At 40.8% G+C, this 26,243-nt stretch overlaps 1 protein-coding gene across 7 annotated transcripts in view; it reads right to left on the bottom strand.

Moving 5' to 3' along the window:
• AUTS2 (activator of transcription and developmental regulator AUTS2) overlaps positions 1 to 26,243 on the bottom strand; it is a 1,119,695-nt gene that overhangs the window by 1,091,915 nt on the left and 1,537 nt on the right. The window lies entirely within an intron of this gene.

Raw genomic sequence — 26,243 nt, 5'->3', positions numbered from 1 at the left:
AAATTATCTCATGAAAACAACAAATTCCTCATTAAAGCCACTATATTTCATACAGATGACAACCTGATGAGGCTGATAGTTTCTATTGAGAAGTCAGGATATCTCATCACGGTAAGATCTTCCTCAACCCAGTAACATGGCCTGTGTGCTGAAGGAAAGCAGGGCTCAGGGGAGTCAAGATGCTGGAGTTCTCCCCCAGGCCCAGCTTCCTGTGTGACCCCTGATTTGAATCAATTAATGAGAATCCCACCTACCCTTGGTTTAGAGCTAAGTACTTTACATGCATTATCATCAAAACAACCCTGAAGAGAGGAGGAACTAGGACACCATGTTATAAATAATAAAATATGCTGAGACAAGGGAGGTAAGCTGGCAGGTCTTGTAAGTAGTGGGCCCAAGACACATAAGCCTATTTGAGTCCAAAGTACACAAGAATTATATAGACTCAAAGAATTGTACAGATTCAAACAAAGTTTCCTCCAAAAGCTAACACTGTGTGACTCTACCGGACAGAATGTCACCTTCTCATTTTATAGGTCTGGAGGCCCAAAAGTAAAGTGCCTTGTTTGAGGACTAAATCTTATTATTAAATCGCCACCTCCAAGTTTTCAGTCCAAGCAAAGCTCACCAAGATACCCCATTAGCTTCTCATATACTATTTCCCTCACTCCCTATAAAATGGAGATCATCCACTTTTCTCAAACAGGTTGTGGTAAAACATACACATCAAAATGAGGGTTGCCTGGGTGGCTCAGTCAGTTAAGTGTCCAACTTCAGCTAAGGTCATGATCTCATGGTTCGTGAGTCTGAGCCCCACATCGGGCTCCACATTGATGGGTGTGAAGTCTGCTTGGGAATCCCTCTGTTCCCCTCCCTCTCTCTCTCTCTCTCTCTCTCTCTCTGTTCCTTCCCCACTTGCGCTTTCTCTCTCTCAAAGATAAATAAATAAACTTAAAAAAAAAAAAATGAAATGGCCCAAGATCTGCAGTACTACTTCAGGCAGGTTACTGATTATCTCAGTGTCTCACTTCTCGTTTGTAAATGGGGACAATAAGAGTGACAACTTTAGTGTTACGACAATTAACAGTGGTTGGAACACAGTAAGTGCTCAACAAATGTCCACTATCATCATAAACTTCCTCTAAATTCAAGTGTCTGTGACCCAATACCTTAGGAACAAACAAGCAGCTAAAGACCACAGAAGACATCTTGGTAATTTACGTACCCAACACACTTGTTCACAAATACAATTTTTTAAACGAAGAACTAAAAGTAAAATTGAAAGGATTAAAAAGTTGCCTCTCTCCACTGGTCTACCTTAGCCACAATAAACCCAGGCTCCAAGCACACCTCAATTAAGGAACAGTCACTGGCAGTGCCCTGCTCTCCTCAGCCTTTCACACCTCTGGAGAGTGTGCATAAACAGTCTTCCTGCTTCAGAAGGCTGTTCTGAGAATAAACTGTTATAAATGCCCTTTGTAATCTTTTGACAATGGTGCTACATAAGCACACATTATTGTAGGCATTATAAATTAAGTATGTGGTTACACATGACAATACAAGAAATGCCTGAAACATCTTTCTGTTCCTCAGCATCCAATTAAATTACCATTTCCCCTAAGAAAGAATTCTGTTGCATTAGCCCATAAAAATGACACTAGCACTGACACCACCCCACCACCCCCCCCCAAGACGTTCAGTATGTGCCACACACTGTCATAGCACCTAATAACTCACTTAATCTTCATGGCAACCCTGTATTATTATCTTTCCACTTTACAGATGAAGAAACTGAGGTAAAAGGACACGAACCTAATAAGCTGCAAAGCTGGGATGTGAACCCAAGTAATGGGACTCCAGAGAACCTGCTGTTAATCCACACAACACCATGACCTCCAAAAGCAACGTCTCTCTTCATAACCACCCTCTCCCTGCTCTTAATCACAACACCGTGGCCTCCAAAAATAAATTCTGTCTTCATAACCACCACCCCTGCCCTACAGAATGTACCTGTACCTAGTAACGCAACTGCTCTTGACATTTCAGTATCAATAAAGCATCTGGTTTAACCGCTCTGGTAACCGTGATTCTCCATGAGGACAGGCCTCCCCTATATTTACATAACCCCACTCCTTCGAAACCTTATGCTGGTGTTCAAGAAAGTGATGAATGAATTAATTAAATGAGTGTTACCACTGAGCATCTTATCTTCCAAGGAGACTGACTCTTTTCATACTTTTTTTTTCACTTTAATATGAACCTGCATTTATGGGTTAATGTTTTGCTTTTGTTTTCTTTCTAAGCAAAACTAATCTTATTTTCTCTGCTCAGGCAATACATTTCATTAATTACTAATTCAACAGACCAAAGAAAAACAGGCTATTCAGCTGTCAGATCACACAAGACCTTTTTAATACTTTAGTCTCGTGGAAATTTTTTAAGCAGAATTTTTTTTAATCCCATTTCTGTTTTAATGACTTAAAAAAAGAAACTGCCCTTATGGGGGAAAGGAGCATATAAAAGGTAATAAACATTTAATGATCCAATAATTGGTTATATCAGAGCAATCACTGTTCAGTAATTAAGTTCTCTTTCGGCTTGTTCACTTGATATTTTCAGCACCTTTGATAGGCCTGGAATTATCCATATTATTTATTTCATAAGCTAAAACCTTTTGGAGGATCCTAAAACCACAACAAGGTTTCCAATCACCCATGTTCATCTTGGTAACTTTCCAATGTGGCCTTTTAAAACACCAACTGATTTGCAAAACCAAGAGCAATCCAAGCCCTCAGCACTGGGTGGGCACCAAAGCAGCAGAAATGACATTACTGCTCAACTGTGGGGGCTGTGGCCGTGGCAGCAAGGAGGGGTTAAAGGAAAACACAACATAAAATTAGAGCTTAAAAGATAGCAAAAAATAATTAAATCACACCACCAGGAAAGAATACAGTGAACAGCTGGTATGTTGTTACTATGCAAAATTACAATTAAGCTTAGGTTAATGTCATTTCCAACTAATTACCCGCAGTCAGTTGGAAGAGACACACACTAAGAGATTTTACATTCTAACACTTCTCCCCACTTACGTGTCCCTGCCAGCCACACAGCTACAAGGCTCCTCGCAATTTTTTTAATGTCACAGCTACACAAGGGCACCCGTTCCACTTCTGTCAAAGGGGTCACCTCTTAGCAGGAGATGTTAGGAGTTGCTAACATTTCAACACCTCCCTGTGGTCACACTTCTCTCCACACAACACTTCCTTCACACCAAAATCATGTTTGTAGTTGTCTTCTCCACAAGCCTCATTTCCTACGTTCCAGTCTCATTCTTTCTCCTCCTACCCTCTCCTTTCCCCATCCAGACCCTTTCAATGATGCCTCGTATGAAAGGGAAAGCACTGGTCACTTCACAATTGGTGCACTAAGCATCCCTTGTTACTGGGATGCCTGACAGCTTACAGGTAAAGGATTACAAACAACACTTTCTAACTCAGCCGTGTTTCTTACCTACATGCATTGATCTTGGCAAGTCCCACCCCCATCCTGAAAAACTAAAGGAAACCCACCAGCCCACTGTGACTACAATTCCTGTCCCTTGACTGTCACTATGGCTATCTGCCCAAATGGTGTGGGTCCCTCCGGTCACTGTCATTTCAAGGGTACTTATACACAAATAAACACAATGGGACCGAGCCTCACAGAGGCTCTGTGGCGTCCACATCTGACACCACACACAGAACTACTTCAACACCAGAAGCATCCTCCCCTGTGCAAAAAAGTCAAGCTAATCTGAAAGACCTTCCCAAATCTACTTCTGCTAAGAGTTGAAGGGGAGAGACAAAGGTCCCACAACCCCAAAGCAAGAAAGAACCTTCGAATCTAAATCACTCAAGTTCTATTATCCATATACCTTGGGCACTACCCCAATGGCATGCGGCACCAAAGTGCATGACACTACCCCTCCTGCTTCACACGTGCCTGAAAGCAGAGGTCAGATAATTTATGTTACTTGCACCTCTGAGAATCTGCCTGGTAGAGAGGAGAAAAGGAGGGGGGAGGGGAGAAAACGGGCCATAGTTTCTTTGCTACTAATGGACAGATAACTGCAGAGTGCCATAACAGATTTCAGTTCCTTTGTGCACACAGGAATATTTATTTAATCAATGTACTGTAACAAAACAAGCCTCTGGTGTACTTTTGGAAAGATGGAAAGCCATTCAGGCAGGGTGATTGGAGTCTTGTCACCTGTTTAGTTGATACTGGAGATAACCAGGACGGGGGCGGGGGGGGGGGGGGGGGGGGGGGCGGGGAGTGTGAGGCAGGGCGGGGGAGGCAGCAGCTCTTACATCCACAGAACCCACGTGCCTGCTGGGGAAGGGCAGATGTGCAGCTGCTGGCACATCATTATTAGTCACTACGGCCTGCGGCCCAAGACTGCAGCTCTCTCCCTTCACCCCAACACAGCTCCCGCACAGGGCCTGCTGCCGGTCCCTATAGGGTAAGTAAGTATCCCCTTCCAAAGAAAACAAGCAAGCTTTCTGTTAAACAGAACTTGTCCCACCAAGAATCTAATGATTCTTAAAGTGTCAAAAGGGAAAAACAACTTCAGTGCACTTCATCACCTTTGGTTTTAAGTGCTCCAAATGGAACGGATCGAGAGAGATTATTCTGGGGTGGAGAGAAAGGACGGACTTTTTTGTTGTTAACTAAGAGGCCACCTTTCCTCAAGTACCAAGATAAAAGGCATTTGGCCAGCGAGGCATGTTTACCAGGCGACCGGCGCAGTCATGACAAGACTCATTTGTTTACCAGAGTCATAACTGCCAGGGCTGGAAATCTGTCATTTTACATTTTTCAAAACTATCATGAGAATATTTTCAGTGAATTAGATTTCAGAAAAGATAGACCTTAGAGCCTAATCTTGATATATGCTCTAAGCGTTAACAGACAGTCACTGTCAGGAACTGATATAAAGGCTGAATCAAAACAAAGGTAATACAAACTTAACATCACCAAAACTTACAGAAATGAGAAAAATTAAGAAGAAGCCAGTACAGAAAGGCAGAATGTTTTTCATTTGTACCTTATTACAATGTTTTATCAACTTTTCCTTATTTGCCTAATTTTGGGGATTTGAAGAGAAGGAAGGGGTGGAAGCATAAATTTGAGGAATAAAAATCAAATATTTTTGGCAATGTTCTACTGCCTGGTCCTGATTACTTGGGTGTTTACTTTGTGATAATTCACTGAGCTGCACACGATACTTACTTTAGGATATGTTCTACTTCACAATATGTAAAATTTAAAAGCCAAATAGGCATGAGTGTTTTATTTTCAGAAAAGGTTTGGCTGCATAGGAATTATTTTAAAGCGCTACCATTACTGCTGCCCCAAGAAAACACCGAAAAATATTCTCTAAAATAGCAATTCCAAAACTTCTGTGCAGGGGACTTGCTGTAAAAGAACTCCTGGAGGGTGGGGGTTGTCAAAAACATGTGCCAGGGCCACACAGCAGAAATTAACTTTCAGTAGATGAGGAACAGGACCCGGGAACCTGTATGTTTAAGAAGCTACCCTGGGGTATGCACATGTACAACCAGGGGTTTCAAAACCACCGCACAAGGCAAGAAGAACCTGTGGTTCCCAACAGCCTGAAACCACCCAATCCCCATTCTCCATACCCAAAATGGGTGAGGAAGTGTAACTATTTGGAAAAGTTTTATAGAAGCCTTACTAACAGAAAGGGTGCTCTCATCAAATACATAAAATACTTGGCTGAGGCTTTCGTGAATGTTTTCCCCAGAATTACAAGGAATTCTGATATGAAGTTATAATCACTAAGTTACTTGTACTGGGAACCTCCTTAAAATTTTAGAAACTGTGAAATCAAATTACTCATCTGTGGCCACATGGGATTTGGGGTGACGGGCAAAATCTGAACCTGTGCTTTTCCACAGTCTGAGAGTCTGCCCCTATTCTCATTAGCATCATTGTGACACTGAGAGTTTAGATTTCCCTAAAAGTTAACGACAGGACCAAAGTCACTTGGCTGAAAACTCGAAGACAACTGGAGTCCCAAGTTTCTAACCCCAGACAAAACTGCTACCCACTATAGACCTGACTCCCATCAGGTACCTTTGAAGGGTTAAACACAATCCACAGTTCTGCTTTCAAATTCATATTCCCTAGTTTTAGACAACCACATTAATCTGGGTTGGAAGCACTGCAGTAAAACTGAATTTTGCTTTTGGGCATGCACAGACAACAGCAATTCAAAGATAGAAAGAGCACTACCCTGGGGTCTTTTATCTGAGAGCACAATCAGGGAGCCTGCTGGATAATTTGTTTTAGAATACCAGAGCACTTGTTTTTAAACAAAGCATTAGCCAAGGAAAGAGGTTACAACAAAAGGAATCACAGGACCCAAAGAAAAAAAACAAACAAAAACAAAAAGCCAAACACCAAGATTCAAGGTGGCTCTTTCCACCCTCCTTTTAAAATCTTATTTGCCACACAAGGAAATGTAACTAAAGAAGGCTTGTGTTTAGGTCTTTTTCTTTTTTCATTTAGGTCTTTTTAACTTTACCCTCCAGTGGGATACAACTAATTTAAATCTAAAAAAAGAAAAAACAAACACTTGTCCTTCCATGAATCCTCAGATCACGTAAAACTCAAGTCTGAGGCCAGCTCTTGCATTTCCTCTAAACACTTTCCTCCGCTTTTAAGTAAACCTCCCAAAGGCCAGAAAGACGTCCTCAGGAGTAGGTCAGATAACCCCACAGGCAAATGTTAGTCTCTAAAATGTGTCTACCACCCTCCTCCCTAGGGTGAAATCACACAGTACCTAGCTATTTTAATTTAGTTCACCCACAGGAGTGACACAAATTAAATTTATAAATTTTTAGTTCAGCTAGAAAAAAATTTTTAATGGAAACAATACAGTGCAGTGGGAAAAGCAGTGACCTATATATTAGGCAACTTGGGTTCCACATCCCAGCCCTACCACTAACGCACTAGGTCATACAGAGCAGTTACATAACATAATTTTCTAGATCTACATTTTCTCATCTGTGATAAGGTGACAGCCCTAAGGGGGAGTAAGATCACCTCTGAAAACACGCACAGAAGTGGGGGGGATTAAGAAAGGGTCAAAAGCCCCATTAAAAAAAAAAAAAGCGTCAGAATAAAACAGTTGAGAAGCATGTATTTATTAGTCCCGTGGTGCAGTGATGCAGTAGTTCAAGTCAGGCTCTGAAGCCACAAAGTACGGGGTCCACCACTAATACACCCTGTGACCTGGGGTGTAAACTCTCTGCAGCTGTTTCCTCTCCTACAAAACAGGGTTCATACCTGCCACACCAGACCGCCAGGTGAGGATTACACAAACTGAATTAAGCAATTAGAACAATACCTAGCATACACAGTAGGCACGCAATAAATGCTAGTTCCCATTATTATTACCGGATACATCAATATTGAGTTGACAGTGGAGATAAAGTTGACAGTTAAGTACTTTCATATCCTTCCTAATCAGAGGAGAAACAGAAACATCTTATACCTCTCCCTATGTTTTGCTGCAAATCTTCACTTCTGTAAACTCTCAGAAGTGCCTGCCCTTATTCCCAAAATAAGTCCCTATGGGGCAGGTATGCTACTGGACTCTATCCACCTGGACACACGGTGATAGGAGACGCACAGATTTCTAAAACCACCAGAAAAGCCTAAACTGGAAAAACAAAGTGTTGTTATCCTTTGAGCCACAACAACAAAAAAATTTCATTTCCCACCCACCCTTTCATACACTGAAGTCAAAGTCTACTTTTGCAATCCAAAAGCTTATAAAACTATATATATTTGGGTTTCTTAATTATTCCAGGTGATTCTTTTCAATGAGCTTACAGGTGTAAAGCATTCTTTATATGAGGAGATTTATTTTTCCTTCTTTAGCCAACAACCATGTCTGGTAAAGACAATGATCCAGGCAAAGAAATCACATCCTACCAATGTTTTCTTCCTCCACTTAACCCAAAATCTGTAAGATTTCTTTTTCAGTATTTTTTCCCTCAAACTTTATTTACATTTTCTTCTCATGATCCATTTTACTGACTGACTCCAAAAATGATCTCTAATGCATTCCCTCTATCAGGAATCCAAAGATACTCATCAGTGCCTGATTCCCTGACCCACGTGGTGACAGATTTAAGCTTCACTTCTGATTAGGTCTTCCCAGTGAGAGTAACCTGAGAGCCTGGCCCAGTACAGAGCCCTAGAAATAAACTTTCCCTTTCTACCTTCCTTACCTTCGAATTTGGGAGAACACAGGTGGATTAGAGGATTCCACTTGAAACAGAAAGAGAGTGGAGTATTGTAATTTCTTCAGGATCTTCCCTAAGCTTGAATCTTAAACTGTAGGTCTATTTCATTCCCCTCACTTTAAAAAAAAAAAAATTTTAAGTGTTTTTATTTATTTTTGAGAGACAGACAGAGTGTGAGTGGGGGAGGGACAGAGAAAGAGGGAGACACAGAATCGGAAGCAGGCTCCAGACTCTGAGCCTGCTGAAAAGCACAGAACCCGACACAGGGCTCAAACTCAGAAACTGCAAGATGGTGACCTGAGATGTCATTCCCCTCATTTAAAGCTGGTAACTAATAAAATTCAACGGATTCCAAAAGTCCCTCCAAACTTCAATGTCCCAGCATTCAGCCTCTCTTGAAGGAACACATTTGTGAAAACATCTGTAACCAAAATGACTGAACCACGTCACAGGGAGAGAGGGCAAACTTCTTACCTGCCAAATGGTTCCCTAGAGCTCTTAATGAAGGAGAATTACAGCTCCACCACACCTTTTTCTCTGTTAAACATGCCAGGGGACAACATGACACCAGAATGTAACACCCCTGTCCCCTACAGAAAGACACTCCTTGAAGCCAGGGGCTCTGTTTACAAACCCCAGTGGCTAAAACAGAGCCTGGCACAGAGAGAAACTCAATAAGCATTTATCGAACGAATGAGGGTGTTGACACACCGGATGAGGTGTGGGTGCCCTGGAAAGCTAAGGCCCACAGGAGATAATTAGGCCCCAAATAATCAAGAGTTGACAATACTTCTGAAAATGTCACAGTCACAGTCTCAGATGTGTCCACACAGAGCTGGCCACTCTGTTGGCAGAACATACCTTACTATACATCTTAACCCACATAGTACCGATAAAGCTGTGACTCAGGCCAAAAAAAAAAAAAAAAAAAAAAAAAGCCCTCAACTGCCACCAGACGGCTCACAGCCTTCCTATAAAGATGCATGTGCCTCCAAGTTTTCTAAATGAAACACTGTGTCCCCATTGACTTCTAAGTTTTATAATAACGTTCAGCTCATCCCACTTGCAACCACAGCTCCCAACACTTCTGAATTTCTGAGTTCCCTCTCTAATGCCTCAACTCCTAATCACTAAATCCTTTCTAACAAATATGTAAATGTATCCCCAGTCGGCGGGGGCGGGGGGGGGGGGGGGGGGGGAGATAGTATCAGGAAAGGGGCACCGGAGGACATCACCCTTGAGAATCCTGGAGAGCAGACCACATTAAAAAGTTCAACAGGAAAAATGAAAAATAAAGGCTGGGAGTACCGCTCATTAATCACACGGCTTGGTACTGGGCACCTGAGAAAACCCAGTGAAGAAAAACGGACACCTTCCTCCAGACAGGTTCTCTACCCTGACTGCACAACAGAATCACCCAGGGAGCTTTTTAAAGTTCTGATGATGGGGTAGGGACTGCCTCTACCCTCCCAAGGGTATGAGGACTTTTTTTTTAAGCTCTCCAGGGAAATTCTAACGTGTAGCCAAGTGAGAAACCCCTGCTCTTCACTCGCTTCCCCTTCACACAGTACACATTAAAGCTAACCTGCCATTTTAAGAAAAGTATGGTAAAATGCCTAGTTTTGTTAAAGCTGGTGGTGGGTCCATGGGTATTCGTTATTGTTATGCTTTCTATACACATACATACATATTTTTACACAAATATATTTTATAGCAAGCTCAGCATATGTTGATCTTCAAAAGCACAAATACTAAAAAGATGGTTTTTACATTCCTAAGGAGTATAGATAGTCACTAGTGGTGTCTGAGGCTTTTACTTCACTGGAGGAGAAAAAAATCAAGACCAATTCAATTGGGTCTGCAGACTTGAAAACACTGGCCTAAATTCTGTAACACACTTCACAGCACAGGTCTTGAAAAATGCTCCAAATTCAGCTCAGAAAGACTGAAGGTATCTGCTTAACCAGCAATCCACCTAAAATCAGCAGAGTTGCCAGGACTGAGCCAGACTGGCTGTGAAATCCTCTTTATAATCAAATATGTGCAGACATGAAAGGGGGTTGTGACAAGACAGTATAATACTTCTAGGGCTCAGCTCTAGAGCCATCTTCAAATGGGGTGGGAAGAGCATATTCCAGCAAAAGTTTATCAGAGACCAGTGCACCCCCTCCACCTCATCAGGGAGGCAGTACATACCCTGGAATCAGACTAGCAACACAACCATAGAGAAGTTATTTAACTTCTCTGAACCATAGTTTCCTCATCTCTAAAATGAGTAATATGTTACCTACAGGGTTGCTGTGAGGGTTAAATGCGATAATGTTCTAGGTACAATGAACCCTTAATAAATATTAGCCATTATTGCTATTATTCAAATAATTACTCAAATGATGGTGGATTCTGGCACTGAAGAACACAGATATTTCCCAATTAATGACGACTGGGTCCTGGAGTTCTGTACATTCTTTTAATTTTTTTTTTAACATTTATTTATTTTTGAGAGACAGAGACCGAGCACAAGTGGGGGAGGGGCAGAGATAGAAGGAGACATAGAATTCAAAGCAGGCTCCAGGCTCTGAGCTGTCAGCACAGAGCCCGACGTGGGGCTTGAACCCATGAACCTTGAGACCATGACCTGGGCCAAAGTTGGACGCTTCACTGACTGAGCCACCCAGGCACCCCTGGAATTCTGTATATTCTTGAAGCATGTCTTTTAGAAGAAGCATACCGATAAACAGGAGAGGAGACACAAGTCTTCTGGCCTCCAAAACAGATGCCCCGTGGCTCAGAAGTCTTGGAATGGTAGCAGCAAGGTACAATGGAAAGCTTCCATGAAGGAATACAACATGTGAGTTCTAGATCTGGGTTTGTTTTAACACCAGCTGGGTGATCGTGGGAAAATTCAAAGACTCTACTGAGCTGGGAAATGAGAGCTTTGGACAATTGTTTTCAGCTGTTTTTAAACTTCTTCGATCGCACTGGTTTAAAAGCTCCTACAGGCCCCTCCCCCATCTCTGTCCCACTCCTCATTTGCTCCATTCTGGCCACGATGGCCTTCTTGAGCTCCCCACACACCAAGCCACTCCTTCCTTAAAGCCTTCACATTTATGCTTCCCTCTCCTTGAATCCTCTGCCCCTGACCATCCACATTTCTTGCTCCCTCACTTCCTTCAGGTTTCTGTCCAAATACCACCTCCTCAGAGAGGGCCCACCTAAACTACCCTCCATAAAATTGCACAGCTGCATATGCATATTAGATTCTCACTATCCTATCCTTATCCTGCTTTTAAAAACCCATCAGCACCCAATATATTTGTGTTCATAATTTATAGCATGTCCCCCACCCTGCTAGAATATAGCCTCTCTTATAGCAGATATCTATTTCTCGTAGTCACTACAGCATCCCCTGTGCCTACAATACTGCCTGCCTCACACACAGAAGCATTGATAAACACTTCTTGAATAGAAGAATAAATGAAAGAATCCAGATACTTCCCAAAGAGAATCTTACCCTAATAGGTACAACAGGTAAAGATGGAGTTCTGGTTAAATGAGGTCCGGGCCTCCCCTCAGCTGATTCAGTGCCCCTGAGGTACCCAAAAACCACTGACCAAGTGATCTCCAAAGTCATTTATTGCTCAGAAACTCTCCAAGTCCACATTATTTGTTAAACTCCAAAGAGAAACATTAAATTTGATGAGTGACTTTCCATTCTGTGATTTCACTTACTAGTCACTGACAGCTGCATAAAGTACACTACAAATTCAAAGCATACTATGTCCCAGAACCGCTGCATCCCTAAAATATCTACAACCAAATAACAGACACATACGGATGGCCAGGAAAAAAAACTCCAACTCCACGGGACAAGGGTTGAAGGGTGTCTCTTTCCATGTGCTGTCACATGGTCCCTGGGCCTCTAGGACCTGCCTCTCACTGCTTTTAAGTGGGGAAGAGGGAGGAAGGACAGTGGGGTCAGGACCCATGAGGAGACAGATGTTATACAATGGAGGATATAAATTTGGGCAACATGGCAGCCACCTGGTGGCTTCCTGACTCCACTACTTAGTCTCTTTTTTCATCTAATGACCTTACACACAGGAAAACAGAGGTGGAGAGAGTGTCCTAGAGAAAAACTCTGCAGGAGGCATGAACAGTTGGAAGAAACACTCGAGAGAAGCCAACTGGCTACAATATTGTGATGAGGTCTTATGAACAGCTAAAAGACCTCCTCAAAATTGCAGGGAAGATATAAAAAACACTCTGCAAACAAGTCAACAGGACCTTTGCAATCTACAGCATCCAGACTACCAGTGCTGAACAAGAGTTCAACTGGAAGTGTGGTGACCCATCCTCTAACACTGTAATCTAATCCTTAAACTAAAGACAATTTAATGCCTTTGCCTGTCCATATGTTTTCTAATGACGCCATTGCTGTCAGCATACTACAGGAGTGCTTCTTGGAAGATGGAAGTAATGACAAAGCACATCATTGGGAAGGCAATTATATGCAGTACTAACCATTTTACAATGGCCATATGGGCTGTATTTCAACAGTGTAATTTCAAAATCAGCCTGAGCACACATATTTCTCTGTCCTTAATCCCAGGTACACATATTAAATGAAATAAGGGTACAGATGAAATATGGGCAGCAGATGTAGAAATCTATAACAAGAATGCTGAAGTAACGTTCATCTGTAAACAGTAAATAGAGGGCACTCACTGTCCTGGAGCCGACACCCATCTTCTACCAGTCCTTCTCCACATTGTTTCCTTAATCGAAAACATCACGACGGGGAATTATAAACCACCAGAGGGGCAAGGAATAACACAAGGAAAAGTTAAAAAACACACAATTCCTATGTGAGTGCTCACAATCTGAAACAGGCCCTAGAGGAAATACAGAACTCATATTTTACCATATATAAAATTCAGGTGTAAGAGATCACTTTTAAAACCCTGGACTTAAAGGTCTGGTTCCCATTACACTGGGTTTTTACAATTAAATTCTAAAAGATATGCTTTGACTTGGGTCTCCCCTACAATCACAAACTGGGTTAAAAACTGAAATCTACTGTGTTTCCATTTTGAATGTGCAAAGGATAACCATGCTCTCACCAAAGGAGTTGGGAAAGAGGGGCAATACTGCATGTCTCAGAGCATGATAGTTTCAGGGGAAAAAACTGCCTATCTTCAAAAAAGAGACCGTTCAGAGAAATGTTTGACTTGACTGATCTTCATATTCACCCAGATATCCTGTGAAATTTCAGGCCCAGTGAGTACGTGTGTTTTACTACTTCTCAAGGGATTAGCCAGGTATGAATCCTAAAGTCCTGGACCAAGAACTTGCGAGGCCCATCTTGGCCCAGAGAAGAGAAGGGGGTTTCACTAAATAAATAAATAAATAAATAAATAAATAAATAAATAAATAAATAAAGTACTCTAATCACAGTTGGGATTTCCATAAGAAACAAATCTAACAGTCACATTCATTAGCATACTCTTTGTAACATAAACAAACCTCTACAGGGTAGAATGGGGAAAGGGGGAGACCGATTCACAACTGTGCTGAGAATAATGAAAGGAAACAATGACTGAGGAAACAATGCACTATTTGTCACCAGGTATCTTCAAGATACAGATATCAAGAAACACAAAGAACTATTTAGTACGGTTTTCCATCAGGAAAAATGGAGTACCTGTTAGTTAAAAACAAAAACAAAAACCTAGCAATAAGGTCTGTTTTATTGTGAGATACATTGCCAGGGGAAGTGCTACTTCCAAAATCACACAAGACAAAAGCCTGAACCCTTGCCTTTGACAAAGGCTTAAAATCTACCTAAGCTAAGTGACCTGGGAAAAGGTCAGATTTTAATACAGGGATAAACAGTGAAGGGGGGGTTGGGGGAGAGAGAGAGAGAAAAAAACAGAGAGGGAGAACCACAAAATGCTTGCAGTTGTACGGTGTAAGTAGCAGCCACCTACTGTAAACTCCAACACTTAAAAAGAAAACAAAGAATTTCCCCAAAAATGGTGAGGTCCTCTCCCCTCCCTAAATGCTATTATTTTATCTAGAAAATTCCTTTGTAATCAAGACAATTTTCAGCAGCCAGGAACAAATGTGGTCTACCAGAGACCCATTTGGGACTCTCTCACAAAACGAATCTGCATTAAAAAGAAAGGTGGAAAGGGGTGAGGATCACAAGCTTTGGGCCAGGTATAAACCACTGAATTTCCTGCCTCTCTTGTACTGACCTTGAACCACTGAATTTCCTGCCTCTCTTGTACTGACCTTGGCTGGGCAAGTTGACTTAACCTCTCTGAGCTTCAGTTTCTTCAACTGTAAGACAGGGAAATCACTTGTTTTTTTCACAAGGTAGCTCCAATGAGATGATGAATGAAAAATTCTGAGCACAATGCCTGGCCCAGAGTAAATACTCAGTAAATAGTGGCTCCCTTTTCAAAAAGGTCTTTTCATGGAATTTTTGTACAACCAGGTCAACTGAAAATAAGCACTGAGTACCTACTATGCATGGATTACTGAGTAAAGGAAGCAGCAATCCTGAGAGCCTCAAATATCCCAAGAATGATGCATGTGGGGAGAGTACAGAGACTAAAGGCAGAGGACAGAGGAAAATAAAACAATATATTAGAAATTTAAGTTAAAAAAACTCTAGCTCTCTTTTCCAAGGTTCCAGTCACACTCCCAGGGGACACACAATAAGCCATTATAGAACATATAACAGATCAAGAAAAAATTAATAGCACTTGAACTTCCCACAAGATCCCAAATAAAACACAGAGTACATTGTGTCATGGTCAATGCTTCAAAAACTTCTTTAGGCTGGCCCCAAGATCTCAATCCATGGGAAAATCATTTCAGAAAGATGAAATACTTCTCAGAGCTAAGGCATAAAGCATTTCTCTGACCTAATCCATATCCCAGCATTAAGACTATCAATAAATTTTATCATCATCATCATCATCATCATCATCTTCATCATCATCACTATCATCAGTGATTCTGGAAGCAAAATAGCTGCAGATAAAATTAACTACGGGCTGAAATATAGATAAAGGGATGGCTTTATTGGATAGGCTTTGAAGTCTGATTCGAAGTGGTAAGCTGCATTACCAAAATATTTAACAATTTTCTACGAAGTGATCACGGAAGCTAGAAGTGGTGCAGATACGATGAGTTAAACAGTTTCTGATATTTTCAACTACTGTGTGAAACTACTCTTAAACACAGGAAATACTTCTGGAATCAATATTTAACAACAGTTATATTCCTTCAACTAAAAGTGACCTGGAACAATCTGGTCCATTTCTATATTAGACTAATAAAACTAATTTTAAAACAACACAACTGTCTAGGCATAGCAGGTTTCAACATTCAGGTGTGAAATCGCACCTCCCAGCACAGAGACTGAATTATCCCCTGCCTCTCACCTGTAATTATCATTTGCTCCCTCCCCAGGTGGCTCTGAGCCACCACATATCCTCCTAGGCTCACATCTGGATATTTAAACTCCCTCTGGGACCTCACACGCTATGGGGGTGAGAAGGAGGAAAAAAACAAAATTTCATGCTGGCTTAGACGACTTCTGAAAATATCTATTTTCAACACACAGTATAAGAACAATTTGACAAAATGAAAACATCCTATATCACCATGGTTAAGGATAAGAATTTTTCAAAAAAAGAGTAAATTTACTTCACAGTTCCTGGAGAGGCCAGCTTCTTCCATTAAGGCCAATTCCAAAAATTTAGCAAAAGATCTTTCATCAGTTGAGAGGGCATAATTAGATGTTTTGATTAAAGCATTTTCCTCCCCTGGTTAACAAGATATAACAGATGTCACCGACTTCCCTAATAACAATACAGCCCTGCATTTGGCATCTTTACAATTTTAAAACTGAACTGCCATATCGAAAAATTATAGCTAGGGTGTTTCTATACAATCATGACTCTGAAGTGGTTATGACATGCCTGGACTCCCCCATGGAACAGACATGAAAATCATATTCCATATTCATAGCCACAAGCCCTCCTTAGCATGCACTTGAAAACTACCCTCTGAAATCTGAATGGTTTGGGTTTATTCAAATCACCACCAATTATTTCTGGAAGCACCAACCAAGTGAAGTATGAAACCTGAACAGAAAACACAAACCTCAGAGTCACTTTCTTAAAGAACACAGGGAACACATGCAGGAAAGTGTCTCAAGGAAAGCAATGCCCATCTAAAGAGACCCACTCTACTCAAATCCCACCTTCCCTGCAGAGAAGCACTATACTTGATTTAAAAAAAAAAAAAAAAAGACTCATATTTTTCACAGTAAGATTCCCTTGGTGCATTTGATCCAATTTACAAAAATTCGATTTACACCAATTTTGTCAACATATCAGTTCAGAGTGTAACTAGAGACAGGTCTGCATTTTAAATGGGAGGTAGCCTCAGTGATTGAAGTTCGACTCAAACATCCTGGTTTAACAACTCCATTAATGACATCAAGCACAGATCTAAAGATTACTCAGCCCCTCTGTCAGTCGCATGTGTTATTTATAGCAGTATATCAATCATGTCTTCTCCTTATTATTTCCTACTTTCTGGTCCTAAGCTATTTGGTCTGCCAAATTAATACATTCCATTGCTGCTGCAAACCTAAACAATGCTTGATAAAAGATTAATAAAATAGTTGGGTTCTCTGCAACCACACACACATCCAGGGAAATTCATCAATGTCTTTTTATTTGCATATTTGGCTGACTGCCCCCTTTAGCAAATATGTAAGGCACAATGCTCAGGTATCCTGGTTTATGGTTTGCATTTAATTCAGGGTGTCAATCTGCTTCTGTTTTAATTACATCCATCTTGATATGTTATTACAATCTCATGAAAACTTCTTTTCATTATATGAATGGCTATAAATATATACACATGACAAACAGTTGTTATAAATTTTCTGGTTCAGCAATAAACAGGCAAGATGCCTTAGCCAACACGTCATATGGATTTAATATTTTGAGTCTTTTTTCTTCAGAAGAAAAGTTTGGTTGAGTCTTCAACTCAACTATACTCCTAAATCCACTTCAAATATTCTGCCACCAATGCTATTAAGTGGCTCTGAATTTCTCTGGATTACTGGGCTGAAGAAAATATTATATCCAAATAAAACATGTTAAAATTTTAAGTAGGCCACATTAAGTTCATCTTATATCCCAAATAATTATTGCATCTTTCCAGTGGACATTCAAGAATGAGAAACTCTTGTATCATCACTCTAATATTTACTTTCTCATTTATGTCCTCATTATGGGGAGTAGAGGAGGAGGGAATTTAGAAAAGACTAACGTACCCACAGAGAAAGGCCAATGAATTCCAGGGTGATACACTGGGGGGAAGCAGAATGCTTTTAAAAGGTTCTTGATACTGAGTTCAGAAAATTTCTTGGAAAAAATAGGAAGCTTTACAAGCATTCATCCTCGTTTGCATTATTATTTTTGTTTTTTAAAAACCTCCTTTTAAATTCCCAATCCTTGGGAATCCAACTACTAAGCAGAAGCAGCCTCCTAGTTTCACTGGGTAACAGTAAGAGCCATAACTCCCAGTGTGATCTTGAGCAGGTCAATTAACCCCTCTGGGCTGTGTTTTCATTTGCAAAATGAGAGGTAGAACTACATCACTAAAGACAACATCTGTGCCTCTAATGCCACTGACAGCTTGGAAAGCACAGCAGCCAACAATGGCTGGAGTGAAATGGATTAAAAGACTGCTCTAAAAAAAAAACTGGAGTCCTAACTTTAGGATAACACCTCCTAAAGATGTAGCTCTGCACATTAATCTCAAAATGTAACTCTGACAAGTAATCAAACTGATCACCATAACCAATGATCAAGGAACAAACTTTGCAATTCACAGCAATGCACAATACCAAACACCTGCTTTCCCTTTTGCCCCAGTGAAAGTATAATTTCACTTGAACAACAACAACAAAAAATCATTTATTAGAACAACACAATCCAGGACCCTTGTATTTTCGTCAACTGAACAGGTACAGAGAAAATAGGTAGAACACTGGAATTTCTAGCTTGTGGCCAGAAAACAAGTGATAATCTAATCCTCACCAATGATTTACATTTTCATTCTTCCTTATTTCTTGTTCTACTTAGATTATTACTCCAGAAAAATAGTCACTGAACAACTTTTAGCCAACAACCTTTAGCCAGCAAGCAAAACTGAACAGGGACCCTAGCAAACAACCAAAAAATGCCTACTTCAGTGTAACTATTGAGGGATAACTGAGATACTGGACTCTCTCAATTTCTCTTTTCAAGCTCTAAAATATCACTGCCATCAGAAACTTTACAGAGAAACCTGAAATAAGGTTGGGAGGTTGGTGTTGTGCTACAGTGGCAGGTAGGTGTGGGGACAAGGAAAACGACATCGCTCTGGTATCATCACAACTTGACCCTGGCATTGACTTAAACCCTATCCCAGACTTCCCTGCCATTGTAAAGTATCAGATTTCACCCACATAACCAAGAGTCACAATTTGTCTTCACGGGTCATGCTTCTGTATCCAGCCCGGGTCATTTTAAAATGCCTCAGTTAATACCAATCACAAAGTACCTGCAATTTTAAGGCTTTCTGGCAAAAATGAATCCCAACCTGTATTAGCCATTTTCTGTTACTTACAAACTGTGGGCTCTTCCTTTCTCCTCTGTGACTCCATTTTACTGCACTTGGGCTTTCCAAGACTCCAATAAAGGTATAAGGAGATATGGCACCATGAGGTACAGTAGCAAGCCAAAATGACAGTCAAGTCTTTTAAAATGTTATTTGTTTGTACTAGTTGGTAATTTGTGGTGTTTGTTCAGGCAAACTCTAACCAGAGCTCAGATATGAATGGGAAATCAGAACGAGGAGCTGAAATAGCCCAGAAAACTGTGGCAAGCAATTTTCCCTCACATCCGAGTCCTTCAGACAGGTGAAACTCAAATGATAAAAGTGTGGAATATTAAAATGTTCACCTTTCATCCACAAGTTCCTAAATCTATTAGCTTTTAGTAACTGCATTTATAATTTTGATAGTTCTACCTCATAAAGGAAAAAGAAAGAAGGGAGGGAAATTGGGAGGGAGGGAAGGAAGGGGACAAGCAATGGATAGTTGAATCTAACTGGATCCCATGATGAGACTGCTATATGCACCAATTTGTGCAATAAACGCCTGCAAAGAAAGCAGCAAGACACATGCTTGCAGGCTACAGGTCACCTTGCAAAGGATGGAACCAGAGACCTGAAGATGACTGAGCCACAGAAAGAAGCCTATACTTGCCTAGTCTCCTCCTAAGCAAGCAAACAAACCCAGACTATGTGAAACCCACTCTCCCCCTCCTCAGTTACTAACAGCATAAAGAGGACCTGTTCTTTGTAACCTTACAATTGTAACTTAATGACACCATACCCCCTTACCCTGTAGGCTGGTTAGAAAAAAATGAAAGAACAAAGCTCAGACCTGGAAGAACAAAGACAAATTTAGGGTGTCAAAAGCATAAAATTCTATGCCCCTCTTCCAGGTGAAAAAAAAAACAAAAACAAAAACAAAAAAACCTGCATTCATCTACTCATGGAACACATACAAATTATGTAAGAAAAATGGTTCTGACCTAGCTAACAATGTCCCTACATTGTTTTTGAGCCCTTCCTGTCTTGGGTTTCACCAAATTAATCCCCATCTTGCTCTTCCAAACTTCAACTGTCTGAGAGTTTTCAAATCTCAACTTCAAAATCTACTTGATTTTTTTTTCAGAACTTCCTCAAATGACCAATTGCTATCCCAGCACTAAGTTCTTTTTTTCCTATATCTACAGAATATTAGGTTTAATATTAACCATGAAAAAAAAAGTGTGGTTTCTTGAGGAGAAAAAATAACACGAGGCACTTTTACAAAGTTAGTCTACATTTAAAGTATTTGACTAATCACAGCATAGGGGTAAAATAAAAATAAAATGTACAGCCACCAACCCACCATCCTCCACCCTCTGCATGTGGAGACACACACACACACACACACACACACACACACACACACACACACACACACACACATGCACATACCCTCCTATCAAGAAATGCTATAGACCTCTGTCCAAAAGCTTCCCAATCTTATAGCCACTGGGACCTAAATTATTCCTTAACAGCTGACCTCAACTATTATTTTCTGTTTGGGGACATATCTAATCCTAACCTTCTCTCAAACTAAATAATTGCCATTTATTTTTCACAGTATATATAGGACTTGCATAGAAGAGTCTCAGAGGGGAGCCTGGGTGGCGCAGTCGGTTGAGCGTCCGACTGCAGCCAGGTCACGATCTCGCGGTCCATGAGTTCGAGCCCCGCGTCGGGCTCTGGGCTGATGGCTCAGAGCCTGGAGCCTGTTTCCGATTCTGTGTCTCCCTCTCTCTCTGCCCCTCCCCCATTCATGCTCTGTCTCTCTCTGTCCCAAAAATAAAAAAATAAAAAAAATAAAAAAAATAAAAAAAAAAACGTTGAAGAGTCTCAGAATCTCTTTATCACCCTCAACGCTGAATCATGCAGAATGCTCAGGTTTTTTTAACCCCTTTTCAAGAGAACACTGTCAGAGGATCAAAGGCAATCACTAACTTTGTGATTCATTTTTTAAATTTATGGATTCATTTATATCCTATCTACTTCCAAAAAAGAAGTGAAGTAGTCAATCTCAACAAGTAACACAAGCCACAAGGAACCATATCACAATCTTCAACCTCATCTCACTGATGCTCTGCTTTGTACCGTAAAATATTCAAATTCAGTACACACAGTAAAATACTTGAATTCATAACCAAGCACACTATTGCCTCTCTTCCTTTTAGGAAAACTTTCTCACCACTTAGAAACTCCTCAGATCCTAGATCCCAGGCATACTTTCAGAAGTGAAATGCTAGAACTGACCCATTTACTCTGTAGTCCCATCCCAAACTTCCTAAGATAGAAACTGAAAAATCCACCAAAAACAGAGCTCTACAGCTTTCCCTGGCTGTGTAACAGCAGAAGGGTTCTGACCTCTCTTGAACTACCAGTTCATACATAAACGAGCCAAAGGCAGATAATTTAAAACCTTTATTTTAACATCACTGTCAACCTCCTTTGTCATCCAACCTTCCTTCCCAGCTTGCTTAAAAAGCAGCAATACAGGAAACCGAAAGGACCAAGAGACAATAAAACACACTGGCTGGAGGGCAGCTTGGTGGCATCAGAACTGCTGGCATCAGGGCCGCCATCACATTGAAAGGGCTATTAATGAGAATCACTCACCAACATTCACCTCATGGTGGGGTTGCTAACAATCAATGAAAGCACTGACACCAGGCAGGACAAGGGAGCAGGAGAAGTGAACTAACCATCATTATTTACATCTCCCCTTCCCCTTGCCATTCACACTTAAGCAGCAGCCTCCACTCCAACTTCTGAGCCTGACTTTCCAAGTCATCTATCACCAGCCCACTCACCCTAGACTGAGAGATCACCAAGATCCAAGATCTGGAAAGGACCCTGGAGATGCTTTGCAGCATTCCCTATATTGGATTAGGGGTTACAATGCCAAGAGTAAGAAAGAGTGCCCTGTGGTCAAGGAAATAAAGCACATCTGTCTTCTCTGATATTCAAAATTCGCATTCGTATAATGAAAAGGCTTTTAATTCTGGCAGAACAAGCCACCCGTTTAATTTTGTCTTGCCCATCAGGTTCCAAAACTACTTGAGGGTAGATTACATTTTTTTGATCTGGAACACCACTTATGAACATCCAGCAGAGCTAGGTTCCCTTCCAACTTGGGTACGTTTGCTCTAAAATTAGTCTAAACTTCTCAACTAAGGGATGAAGAAAATGATGCTTTTAGAGAGTAACTTCCCAAACTCACTCAACTAGTTAGGAGGGCCAAGCCTGGAACAGATGTCTGCACAGGTGTCCACCTACTTACACAATTTTGTAACTCATTTCTAACAGTTCTTCCTTACCCCCAAGCCCTCATCAAATAGCACCTTCTCAATCCTCTTGTTTCTGTTCTTCTTCACTATTCCTTCTTCTTGGAAGTCTCTCTCCATCCCCCATTTCCCTATCTATGCAAATCACTTCAAACTTCTAGGCCCCTTCTTCAAGAAGCTTTCTCAAACACTTCAGCCTATCTCCTTACTCCTACTCTGAATGCTTACTGCACTTAGTTGGTATTAGACATTCGAGCACCTGTTTCAAAATTATTTTAAAGGTGCTGGGCTTAGTTTATCAACTAAACTGCATACTCCTTCAAGGTACTATATATATTTTAGGTTTCCCTGCACTCTTTCTAGGCACTCCATAAATATTTGCTGACTGATACGAGCAACATGATTAATGTTTTTCAAGCAACTGAAATAAGTGAGATTCGACCACACTAAATTATAAGAGCCTACTAACATGGCATGTCATAAGCACTTCAAATTCTGTATAGCCTATTTATGCTACCACTGTTTAGGTAAGCCCTGAAACTACTCGGAAATGAAGACCACATAAGAGTCTTGGGTTGATCCTCTAACCAGCAGAAGTAACTCTTCCTTCATTTTTCACAAGCCTGCAAAACTCCCAACTGGCTTTCTGTCCGCTAATCCCACCAACTTCATCTTTGGTCAGTTGTACATATAGAGGCTGCCCTTAAAACCCATGCATAACAGAGGGGGGAAATGATGGATTTGCAAAGGGAAATTTTCAACCATGGTGTTCATGTGGCTTCCTAATCAAGACTACACAGAAAGAAACCCTAATAAAAACAGAAAGGCAATATTATCTGGCACATCAGTGTACAGACAGTACTAGAACCCCAAATTTCCATTTATACTTTGTTGGCTGAAAGCCATTTAAAAAAAAAAAATGAGGCATGGTATCTGGATGTTCACTCTCAACCCATCATTCAAAGAATATTCAAATAAACAATACGGTATCGAAATGGTAATTCTGCTTCTCAAATGCATAATGAAAAGAACACCATGTTCAACTTTAGCCTCCTCACCTACCCTCTTATCTTCCATCATAAGACTCTTCACAATCATATACTTGAACTTCAGGGCACAATTACTTGAGACAAGTATCCCTGCAGAATATGAAAGTACCTCAGCTGGTTTCCCTGCCTATAAAGTCTGGGACCTCTCAAACTACCCCTACAGCTTTCATCACCTTAAATAAAAAATCAAACAATACTGAAAAATAATCAACATAAAAATGCAAGTTCTCATTAGGCAAGTTTCTTGCTTTTACTCCAGCATTAGTAAAACCATAGCTGAACTGGAACAGTTTTTATCAGCACTCTTCAGAACTTAGGAGCCTCTTTTTTAAAAGGAAAGTCAAAATGAGCTACTCAGGACAAAATCACAGAGTCAAATAACGAGTCCATTAACACTCTAAGTATGCAACAGCACAGTGTGCCAGCTACTGCTCTGAACCAGCATAAGCTACAAGCCTAGCTGTGCAAGCCAAGATTTCTAGTTTCTTATCACATCCTACTAGCAGCAGCCTTGATGACACGTGGTGACAATTGATTTCATTTCTAAACACAAGGCACAAAACCGTATTACGTACTATGGTAACTCTTGGCATCGATAATAATTCCTAACATTTATAAGCACTCCATTAACATATATTTCTGTCCAAGTTCATAGTTTAGTTGCCGATTTCCTAATAAATCCTCACATTTCTTGGTGACAGTTCAGTTTAAATCTTGTAAACTGAGAACAGGAGGACACCAGAGGTTTCAATGACCGTTATACACATACGTCTGACCATCCAACAGGGACACAAATGTGATAAGCAGCAAACAGATCTACCTTTTCCCATAGAACCAGACATATATGATGATTTTTATTTCCCACTGTGTGTTCTGGGTATGAAAAGTTTATTCACATCTTTCCTACAAAAGCAGGCCTCTTAAATGTGAATGAATACTAATAGGATAGTTGAGAACATTAGGGAACTGATGTTAATTTACTTAGGTGTGATAATGGTACTACTATAGAGTTTCTGGTGGGGTTTTGGTTTTCTAGGTTGTTTGTTGTTTTTTCTTGTTGTTGTTGTTGTTTTAAGTCATTACCATTACATACATATAGGAATATTTACCTATTTTTCATATCCCATCTGGGAAGGGGGTGTAGATGGGATACAGATGAAATCAGATGAGACATGAGTTGGTAGTTAGTGAACCTGGGCACTGGGTATATTGGAGTTTATTATACATACTACTGTCTCTACTACTGTGTGTGTTTAAATCTTTGTGGAAAGTTTTAAAGAAGCTTTTTAAAAAGTTAGGCCTTTTAGATCTACCTACAGATATGTAAATGATATTTAGATATGACAGCAGCACAGCATTCAGCTAACCAAAGTAACCTGGGTTTTGATCTAGAAAAGTAGCAGAAAAAACAATCACGGTAAGGAAAGGAATGGTATTGATGCTACACTTTGAACTCGACCTTTCCTAAAACTTAAGTTTTTTAAACCCAAAAGAAACTAGAATGGGTACATTTTCTCTCAAAAGCCAAATGGACTAAGTTTCGCAAGCCCAATCAAATATCTACTTATGAAAATTAAAAACTACTGCATAAGTTATACCTCCCTCTACTTGGCCTTCAAAAATATTCATGGGAAAATGCAGGCCCCTCTTGCTTACTTACTGTAAGGGGCCACACAGCAACCCAGGAGGACCACGCAGAAAGCAGAACCACTTGTAACCAGCTCTTATAAATAATGTCCTAACCCAATCACAGAAAGCAATGGTGAACCAAATTCTAGGCAGCATTTTCTATTAGGATACATGCTGCCATTTCAGTATCTATTTCAAAGCACAAGAGAAAGAAAGAGAGAAAGAAGTCACGCTGTACAGTACCCTCCCACCTTGGCAAAGTTAAAGCCACAGTTAGAATTATCCTAATAAGTGGTGAGCCTCAACACTCAAAATAATCGTGTAAGATCCATTTTAGCCAATAAATCACCAGTTCTAGAACCAAAGGGTAACTGATTCAATCACTAACATCAAAATCTACGGCCACCAATACCATCACCACCAATCTCCCTTCCTCCCCAACCACTGGCCCCCATCCACCACCATCACCACCAGCGGCCCAACCAAAAAGCAGTTCAAACAGAAAAGAACAACCCTGACAGGAAAGCTTCCTTTTTAAAAATATTTAAACCTGACACCCAAGCACACACGCAGAACCAGCAATCTAAACCTGTACGGTTACTGCATGTGAGATTTAAGCTGTCATTAACAAAGCTTACACCCGATCATCTCAAACAATACCATAATAACAGCGAAAAAAACCAGAAGGAAAGGGAAAAGTTTCCTTCAGGAACGTCAAACCATCACACCAGGTGCATGAAATACTAGAAACCAACTCCTATCTGGGTTTTGTGCTTAAGAAAGCAGGACCAACTCTGCAGAATCTCAAAGCCTTCTGTGTGTGTGGTGTGTTGGGGGTGGGGACAGGGAGGTTGGGGGGAGGAGAGGGGGGTTACATCTGTGGAGGCCAATGACTGATGCTAGCACCAAATATGATCTCTGCAGGTAAAGACAGTTTCCCCCAGGCCCCTGGACAGTCTCCCTCTACCCACCTCCTCCCACCCCCAGGAGCCAGTAGCTGGCAGGAAAATGTGCATTTGGAAATCAACACTGCAGGTGCCCAAGGAATAAAGAAAGACATACATACACATACACACAAAGCCAATCAGGACGAAAAAGAGAACACACACACACACACACACACACACACACACACACACCAAAAAAAAAAAAAAAAAAAAAAGGAAAGGGAGAGGGACAATTGGGTGACAAGCCCTTCAGATAGATACCAGCTAGGATTTTATTCTTTCCTCCCA

The sequence above is a fragment of the Felis catus genome, chromosome E3, assembly GCF_018350175.1.
Source record: "Felis catus isolate Fca126 chromosome E3, F.catus_Fca126_mat1.0, whole genome shotgun sequence".
Taxonomy (NCBI): domain Eukaryota; kingdom Metazoa; phylum Chordata; class Mammalia; order Carnivora; family Felidae; genus Felis; species Felis catus.
Note: the sequence above shows the minus strand (reverse complement) of the source record. Positions and strands in the feature narration are given on the sequence as shown.